Here is a 10,411-nt window from a genome sequence, read left to right as displayed (position 1 = left end):
CTTGGAAAGCCAAATTGGTACCTTGATAATGACACTACGTGTCGAAACCGGGTCGGTACTTTAGGTTATAAAATTGTATGAAAGGTGACCATTTTAGTTTATTCTCATGGATATAAAACATTTCCACCAGATATCGCCGGACACTGTGAATTATATCGACCAAAAATCGAATAACGGATGCTTGGAATTTCGGGCCACTCTACAGACCTCTGAGCCATCAAGGTTCCTCATTTCCCTAGGTAATGTCATCTGAATAACATGTAAATGCTAGGGAACAAACCGCCTCGATTGGTATTATGTCGCCAGTCGTCAAACTACATTAGAATGCAAAAACGTTATCCGCGCGTTACCTTTACTCATCTGGTCAACTACCTCCCACAATTTATTTAAGGCCTTTATAGTTTGAGGGAAACGAATTCCTTTACCAGTCCGTTTGGAAATATATATCTCTTACCTTATCGTATCTGTCTGACCTGGAAATAGTAGTGCAACTCCAGAATAATGTTCCCTGTATCGCCCTGAAACAGTGGCGTAATTAGGACTATGCTTTGGGGGGGGGGGGGGGGATGGGATAGCCTGGGGTGGCGATCCCCTAGCCCCGTTGGGGAAAATTTTTGTAAAATAACATGCCTGGAAATACATAACACATAATTTTAGCACTAAAAATTAACTTAAAGCAGACGCAGTTATTAAATGTCAAAACTAGACAATAGTTATAAACATTTCTTTTATTTCTCTGAGGCTTTGGGGGGGGGGGAAATTTATCCCCCTTATCTCCCCTATATTTACGCCACTGCCCTAAAATATACCTGTTTTTTATTTCTCAAGCAATCAAAGCCTAGCACGTGGCTTACGAGTTAGGTACTATCTGTTCCCATAGAATATTTCTTGTAAAATCTATGTCATTTGAGCGAATTTACCAAGGTTCATGGATCGTGATTCGATTTCAAAAACAGGGATATCATTCCCCTACTTAATCAATTCGAAAACAAGGTGCCAGGAAAGTCAATGTTGTCGCTTTGGATCCCAGGTCAAACTTTCGCGATCACTTTGGCGTAATAATTGACGATCGCTACACTTACCTTGCTCTTTATAAACACAGTGAGTAATGAGCCAAATGAATTGAATGGACGTCAGCTCTTGAAATTTTTTTATTGAAGAGGAGGGTAGGTGAATTTGGATTGCGATTTTGTGACCATCTCTTTAAACTATCACTCAAGCGAATTGATACATCTAATTTAGATTTCGGATCAGAACACTTGATTCCACATTTAGATCAAGAAAATTCTACTGTCACTGATTATTTCTCAGAAAATCGTTGAGCCCGAAATAACAGCACATTAAGTTCTTCACTCCCAACCAAATGGCCCTATTTTCAAATTTTAGGGTTGGTCGAGATGTTGAATATATTTCCACATCCCTATTTGAGTGCTTTGTGGAGGAATTATCAAGAGAGTTCGTCGGATTGGACGCCAAGCCGTTGTCCCCGAGTCGCCTTCTGCTGAGAGCAGGATAATTCCGACGCTGAGTTTCCTTTCGCCATTCTTACCGATTATCATTTATTTAATCACAGCAGGAAAACATTCTGATGGACCTGAAATCAAACTGCATTTACATAATAGGGTGGTTTCCTATTAATTTTTTTACTGTCTAAATCGAAAGATTACTACTCCTGGAGGGCGCATTTCACGCTTTTAGATTTTTAAATGACGATATCTATTTTTCGCGATTAAATGAAAAGTGAAAATTTTCAAGCGTGTGAAAACGCGACGGCTAAGTATGAAAGCCGGGAAAACCCCGTGTGACGTCGTTCTGGTTCCCGCTGCCGCAAGTGAGGTGACCTTGGGGCGAGGCTTGAGCGCTGATACGACGCAGGATGCTAGCAGGTATGATAAGGATTATTAATACCTTATCAAGCGAAAGAAACTTTCCGAACTTACGTAGTTTTAATAGGTGATTATTAAGAGATGTTTCCCTGAGCTCTGTGCCTCATGCATGCATCGGTAATCTCAGACGATGTAAAACTCCTATCTACTCGTATAGAAACTAGGTTTCTATACATTTCTATCAGCATATAGTAGTATAGTTTGTTATTATACGGGACGTTTCTTGGACGGTGTGGTGTGCATGTGGGAGTCCAAATGCATGCTGCATGCTGGTGATTGATCACCTCCTGCCAAACACCCTAGAGGTGGCTCGCAGGGTAATTTGTAGATTGTAGATGTAGGTCCCTGTGACGTCACGTGGAGTGGCATCGCATGGGCGCCAATCTGGCCTTTTTCGAATGCGGTTAAAATTGACCATTGCCATTCGTCTAAACCGGTATTTCTAAAACCAAATAATTGGTATATTATGAATACACTAATGTTGGGTAACGAATCGCAATCAATTCCTTTCGTTTTCTTTGATGAAGGAAACTACCCTATTCCCTGAGAACTACCTCTAGGGTGTTTGCCAGGGAGTGACCAATCACCAGCATGCAACAGGATACCCGCATGCACACCACACGGCCATAAACATTTTACGCATAATAAAAGAAATACGTCCACATTCTTGTGAAGGCAAAACTTTCTCACAGTCAGTAATGTCTATATTTTATAGTAATTCATGGTAAATCTGAACAATGGAAATATAAAAGCTTGCTATGAGTCGCCCTTACGAATGACGCCATTAATTTTATGAATTGAGGCATCGTTGATATCCTTAATATTAGGGGGCAAGAATACAATTTTAAATCTCTCTGTTTTACAGTCTATTTCCTTTATTTTCTTCTCGTGATCACGTCTACCATTCAACGGGCTACGGGCTGAATGGGATTCTGCGCGTCTGCATGACATATGCTGGCGCTTGCCTCTTCCAAAATAATTACCTACGTTACGCCACTCCCTTGATCATCACAATTTTTACTTCATCACAGAGACATTTTCAATTTTCAAGCGGCTGCATTTACTAAAACTATAGGGTAGCATGGGGTAATATATCTACCACTGGCTATCGCAGCTTTGTAGCAATTAAAAAAATCCAATTCTTTCAGACAATATACTGTGTTGTCATTCATCAATATTTACGGTGGCAATAAAATACACAAAATCTTTCACAATCCCTCTCTTATACAAGCTTTGACAGTCACTCCTATCATATCATCACTATTAATAACATCTTCAGGCATGATGATATTTGGTAGTATCTCCTGCGTTTGCAACGATACGTCATACACGACATACGGCAGACACATCAGAAAAAACAAGGTTTTATGTCCACAAATGTACAATAAAATCTAGGTCATGAAGAATTTAAAAGTCCTTTCGGTAGTCAACAACGATGAACGCTGTTACCACAATTCCCCTGGGGGAGAGAGAGGGATGGTGTCAACTGGGGTGACATTGACAGGCTTAGAACATCGTACAACCGGAAATATGAAGGGTCGCTTTCGATTTCTTTCTATCGCTTTCAGAACTATGGGGGAAAAAATCGCCCCTTCACTCTGAGATTAATGACGAAAAATATGGAAAATGGGAGTCCTTACCTAAGATCCCAATGGCAGAGATATTGGCATTATTTTGCCATCCACATATATAAAAAATACAAACGCTCTTCCCAATAGTACACCCCTTTTTTCACGGAGTCAAGTCTTTCCTCGCTGGGTGGGAAATAAACCCACAAAGGACAGGAAAGGAAGAAAGAGAGCGAGGGATCCATTGATGCACGCTTCCCCCTTCAGTCGATGGCGCGCTTCCAGCGCAGTCAGCTGTCACTCCGCGCCGAGAACGCCTCCCGCGGACAACCTCCCAACCAATTCAGCGCGGGGAAGTCGAGCGGCCGTTTTGCTTGCCAACAAAACAATCGCGCGCTCCCATGGCGACAACACCATTGGCGAATTCTGACGGGACAAAAAACAATGGCGCCCCCCCCCCCCCCCCCCAACACCCCTCTCGCCCTCCTTCGATGAAACCCATGTGCTGCCCGTCGTCCGCCTTGTTTACCCCCCGACACGAAGTCCCTCACCCAACAATAGTGCAACAATGCAAGGCGACGACATTGGGTTTCACGTGAAGGGGAGAAATCTACCCTTGGTTCTAGAGCGTTGAAGACTGGACCACTCCCATCCCAGCTATGCCAAATGGTTCATTTTTAAATGGTGGAATTGTATCCAATCGTATTTCATAAATCACTGCTAAGAAGAGAACGAATTTTTCCAAAGTATTTGGTGAGCTATTTTTCCTTCGAAGTAATACCTGAATCATACGATAATTTTTTGCGTTCGAGTTCAGCGATATCGGCAACCGCAGCTCAAAATATTGCCTCCGGGTCGGTATCATTTTCATTGTAGCGATGGTAATGCCTGAAGAACACGGTCATTTTGATAACTACACTGATAGGTTTTCAAGGAACAAAAGAGTGATCGCTCGACCTATCATTTTATGAATTCACACGGTCATTCCCACCATCCCTTTTTCCATCACTTATTCCGTCATCTTCCGCATTTATAACTGTCATTGAATGAAAGCCACGTTTACAATAGAGTGGTTTCCCATTTTATTTTTAATGCCAAATCGAAAGATAATTACTGCTGGAGTACGTAATTCACGCTTTTATATTTTTAAACGATGGTATCTATTTTTTGCGATTAAATGAAAATTGAAAATTTTCAAGCGCGCGAAAACGCGACGGCTAACTATGAATGCTGGGAAAAGCCCTTGTGACGTCATTCTGGTTCCTGCTGCCGCCATTTGAGCGAGGTGCGAGGCTATGAGCGCCACTAAGATGCAGGCCACTGGAAGGTCGCGCTTGACTTAAATAAGGATTATTTATTAATACCTTATCAAACGAAGGAAACTTTCCGACCATAGGCAATTTTAATCGGTGATTATCAAGAGATCCCTGAGCTCTGTGCCTTCAGCGATGAGAAAAGGAATGTCCCGAGTGATGGATGGAAATGGGATGGGACACAAGGGAGTGCCCAGGGTAATAACTGGGGGGGGGGGGGGAAGCCATGGTCTATAGGGGAGGGAAACCCATGTGTTTTATGAGATTATTTCCTTGAAAAAATTGTTTTATTTTAGTTACATATTTTATACTAATATGTATCATTTTTCATGGGTTTAAAGAAAATTTGTTGAATACTTTCGTTTCAATTCAGTACTGATTTTGCTTCAAGACTTTTGCGATTTTTGCTTCTGCGGGAGGGGTGGAGCTGCCCCTCGCTGGGTACGCCCATGATAGAATATCCATCCCTGGAAACATTGCGGGAAATGAGTGAAACGTCCTTTTTTCCGCCATCATTTGAGCGATAGTTGGAGCTTATGATCGTTTGATTCAGGCTTACCGATCACCACTCCATCACTTTTCGCCGTCGCGTTTTCCAGCCCTGAACACTGCACGTGGAATACGGCAGCATTCAATGAGTGGTTCATTCAATTCAATGTCAGCTTAACAATTTGCGTGCCATGGGCGTAATATTACGGTTATCTATTTTATTGACGTTGTTTGCGTGAAGCTGTAATATTTCGCCCATGGTACTCTTCCAGTTTACTGCTTAGTGGTTCTGTTATTTCAAAAGTCAACTGCTCGATGGAAAAAGAGTTCTTTTAATGCCTTGATGACGAAAAGTCCTCTGTAGCTATCAGCACCCTTATCTCAGCCTACGTTGTGTGAAAATTCTTTGGAAGAAAGAACCGTTCGTTGGGGATGCAGTGACCCTTTTTGTCATCCAGGATTTTAAATGATTTGCGTGGAACGATGCTTTCTTATGATTTCAATGGTTCAAATTGTGCGTAATAACATAATATTATGCATTTCATGGCGGTACATCATTTGTTGCAACTTTTTATTTTTCAAAAACAGTAAGTTTTCATTATTAAAATATATATTTAAAAGTTAGCAATAAATGTTATTAAGCTCATTCATAAAGAAGAGCAAAGTCCATTTTTATTGAAATACATATCGATATAAATATATTTTATGATGCTAATGTTTTTATAAAATTTGCGAATTTAGTAAAAATGGCTGGATTTTTCAGTAGGGCTTTAAAATTAGCGCCGGCACTCTAAGTGTTAAGCAAACATGTTCCCTGACATTGAGAAGCATAGCTGAAAATATTACTGGACTTGTACACGTATGTACTTGAATGATCGTTTGGTTCGGGCGAGAAAATGGTAGCGCTAGGCAGGGGCGGAGGGGTGGAAATGTGTATTACACGCGGTTTGGGGGCGGGAGCAAATCAAGAGAGGTTGATTCTTTTTTTGCGATGTGGGAGGGGGGGGTGAAATGGTGGTAGGGAATGGAGAGAGGCGATAATGGGGAAGAGGGGGGTTGGAGGAGGGGTTGGGGGGTGAGGCTTGGATCTCTCGCAGCACATAAAGGGGCCTCCTTTTCATTGCGACGTCAATCACGGCACAATAATGGCAGCGGATTTGCCTAATTGAGTCGCCCCGTGGAGAGAGTCCTATTTTTAGCGGGTTAATCGCGAAGGAGGGAAACAGCGGGGGGTGGTAAATAAAAGACGGGCTGAGAGCGTTGTCCCGGAGACTGCAATCCGCTCGGGGAGCGAAAAACTCCTCGCAAAAAGATGAGCGCGCTCCCTTTCCTCGACCCAATCCTGGCAGACCTACTCTCCAAGAACATAGGCAAACGCTATCCCACGCAAATGACAAGTTAGTATAGTTTCAGAATAAAGATCAATCCCGAACGAAGATGGACTATTTCTTCATCTCTTTTTGCCGCGAAATGACCCTACAATGGGCTTAAATTTTTCAATTTTATGCGGGACTGGGGAAAAGCTTTGAAAAACTGCATTTCGATGCAATGAATTGTGAAATATGACGGCGATAATAGCAGAACATTGACAAGCGCAATGGCCTTTTAAAAATCGCCATTTAAGAATAGTATAGACCCATCATTTAACAAGAATAATTGCACAGAGGTTTTGGATAGAAAATTAAGCCTGAGAAGTACAAACCTCATTCCTTGAGGAAAAAAAATTGGTTAAGCTTAACGTTGACAAGACGCAAGGGAAGAGAGGGTGTGATACGCTATTATTAATTAATTAATTATACTTTAATATTTGTTGTAAAATTTAAAAGTTGAAAATTTTGTTGTAAAACAAAGGGGAATTTTCAAAGGGTAGAGGCAAATAGTTGTATATCTTTGCTGCCATGTGACAGGGGCTTTTATTGTACATGGCAGTGGAGTAAAAATCAGTGGCGATGAGGGGATATCCCCCACCCCCAATGCCACAGACAAGTAAAAAAATTATTTTAACTATTGTCTAGTTTTGACATATAATGATTGAATATACTTAAATTTAAGTGTTAAGCGTCAAAATGATGTAAAATTTATTTCCTTGCATGCTTTTAAAATTTTTCCCGGAACCCCTGTTTGCTGGGTGGTGGTCGCAAGGCTACCCCACCCCCAAATCATATGCCTAGTTACGCCACTGCGTACGATGTCTATCTCCATTGCGGCGAATTGTGCGCATATGAATTTGAGAATTGGTGATTTAGTCTCTCGTGTTATCTTAAAAACACATGCATATGTCATATATGTACAACGAAGTTAGAAAAAGAATCCCATTAGATTAGTATGACCGTCCTTTCAAAGGGCAACTCCGAAAGCGGCCATAGGATTTTTTTGTCCTAGTTGTGTCTTCTGCTTGAGAGAGGTTTAAATCATAGTCTACTAAAAGGTAGATTATAAAATTAAACATGTAGTTCACTTTAATCGCCTTTTCTTAGCTGTTAAATCAGACGAGGATCAATTGTTGCGTCCACCATGCACCGAATGCAAGCATTTCCAAAAATTTAAACCTTTGAACATTCTAATCATTATTTTTTTTCAAATACCCTGGACTTGGATACTAGGGTGCCCCGAGATGAGGAAAATGTCATGCGCTAAAGCTATCCACCGCCAGCTATTTCAAGCTATCAAAATACTTCCTAAACTTCGACTATTATTATGGAATTAAAAAGAAATATTCTTTTTCATTTTATCTTAAGTTCTCAATTTTGTAACTTCAAATTTATTTAATCACTATGCATCGTACTGCAGTGCTCTAATTAAAAATTACCTAACCCACTTTCCATTAATTTTGATATCCCCTCTCTAATTATTTGGTACATATATGATCTGATTATGCAGGTATAAAATAATTAATTACTTGAAACCTAAGAAGACAAAGGTAATATTCGCAGGCTCTTTTACTGCGGAAGAAGTAAATCGTAAATAGATGAAATGTTTATAAACATGCCTACAGGTATCGGTCGGCTTCCTTATCCTTAAAATTTATCTCATCCATTCTGACGATTGCCCCACTCCCTGCCAATGCCTTCAATTGTTTTCGATAGTGAGACAAGCGCATGAATTAAATTTATGAACGATATATTAGTAAAATAAAAATTACATAACTATCAATATACGAACGATCTAGTTTTCATCGGTTCACCTCCCTTTTTGCAATTTCATGCTCATAAGCCCCCTGCCAAGCGCCAAAGGCGGCTCGCGGGGTAGAATTCAAGTGTCACATTTTCAATAGCCACATCATACCTATTAGGGACTGTATATTTACCGGCATTGCATTCCAAGCTTGCTCGGGGCACTTACGTCTAGTCTCTAATATCGAGCATATCCCTCGCAACGACTCCGTGGCGCAACGGTAGCGCGTCTGACTCCAGATCAGAAGGTTGCGTGTTCAAATCACGTCGGGGTCAAAATTTTTTTCAATGCGAATATATCAAATTCTACCCCACAATGACAAATGGGTGAATATTTTTTCTTCAAAACTGTTAATAAGCATCATACCGCAAAGCATCCATTTGGATAATCGAGCGATAATTTGATACACAACTCTGTTAAGCTGTTCCATTGCCCAATATGTACGCTGCAAACAGCAACTATGATACGAAAACTTTGAAATTTTGTACACTGCCATAGTTTTACAGAAATTTATAAGGCATACCCATGAATACAAGCTGGCGAATTCCGCCTGATAACACGTAGACAAGTTATGATAATTATCAGTAGCTTCAGGTATATCTGTGGATAATTTATTTCTGAACAAAGCCAGATTGAGGTGGCTTTTATGCGTTAGCGACAGCAGAGTGGCATGTTCTAAAGCAGTATGGAGTCCAGCGTTCTAGTTCTTTTCATGTTTTTCAAACTTAGTTCTACATTTCAAAATTTTCTGTTCCGAGTAACTCTAAAAAGGTGTATTTTCGGAAACAGGATTCAGCCGGATATTATTGTTCAATTACTTCTACGATGTGATAAAACAGTAAATCTTGGTTGGTATCGTAAGCACGACAGACTAATCAATCTTCAATTAGGTAATCACTTCACAGCATGACGTGAAAAACATTGTCCACAAATTGTGACGATGATGAAAAGAAGGCTTGGAATGAGGACCATAAAAAAGCAGAGAACACGCCCGGGAATCGCCTTTGATCAGAGCTGAGAGGACAGAGAAATTTTATCAGAGCTGAGAAGGACAAAAGACTAAATTAAGACCACCCGTCGAGACGTGATTTTCATGGCGTGATGCGTAGCAGCAGAATAAAGGGTTCGAGTATGAAGACGACATACGGACATGACTGAGTTTTTATTGTCTTGGATCACGGATTAGCTGGATATCAAGCACTATCTAAGCCAGTTGGCTCATAATAATTAGGCGTATCGGTCCTCGCGACGAGTCGATCCAATCCATAAACACACTTGAATAGCCATCCACTTTTCTTCGGCTCCATTCAGGAGATTTAAGATGCCATAAGCTGCATTAACGACGATTAAACAATCCCTAACTTAAGGCAACACGGCGTGACTTAACGCGATGTGACTCGAATGGCTAATTTCAAGGGTTTTATTAGCCCATGGTTGGGCAAGCCAGAAGAACTAGAAGCAGCGTGATGCTGACCCCACTTCAAAGTAAATTTCTCGCCCCAATTCAACAGCCACATAATCTATCAGTTGGTAAATTCTGAAGCGGAGAGAAAGTTTACAATTAAATCGGCCGCAGCAGAAGGTTCCAGCTGACAGAAGGGCAGCTGAAGCAAGATTTAATTCTCAGGTTGCCAACCATGTGTGATTCACACTGTAAAATTATAGGTTTCAAAGAAAAAAATGGGCGTTAATAAACTACGTTTATAGACGCTTACCGATACGTTTAATGAGTACAAAATTCTTCAGCTGATTGACATGCTAAATAAATATTACACGTAATAAATTATCATCACAGTACATACATTGAGAGAAAAATGTTCTTCATGTTTTACTAGTTCAATAGATTGTGTTGCGTATTCTATAGCCCTGATGAGACAACGCGTGTAGGAGAGATTACTATTTAGCGAAACACACGATAGCGTAAAATCTTAGCTGGCATTAAAAGACGGGAAATACTTTATACGGGTCCAAAGAAATGACA

General features: G+C 40.7%; 1 non-coding gene across 1 annotated transcript; it reads left to right on the top strand.

Annotated features, from left to right (window-relative positions):
• Positions 1-8,633: 8,633 nt before the first annotated feature.
• Positions 8,634-8,705, top strand: Trnaw-cca. Its single transcript has one exon. It is a non-coding gene; the product is annotated as a tRNA-Trp (tRNA).
• The last annotated feature ends 1,706 nt before the right edge of the window (positions 8,706-10,411 follow it).

Source organism: Ischnura elegans, chromosome 8, assembly GCF_921293095.1.
Source record: "Ischnura elegans chromosome 8, ioIscEleg1.1, whole genome shotgun sequence".
Classification (NCBI taxonomy): Eukaryota; Metazoa; Arthropoda; class Insecta; order Odonata; family Coenagrionidae; genus Ischnura; species Ischnura elegans.
Note: the sequence above shows the minus strand (reverse complement) of the source record. Positions and strands in the feature narration are given on the sequence as shown.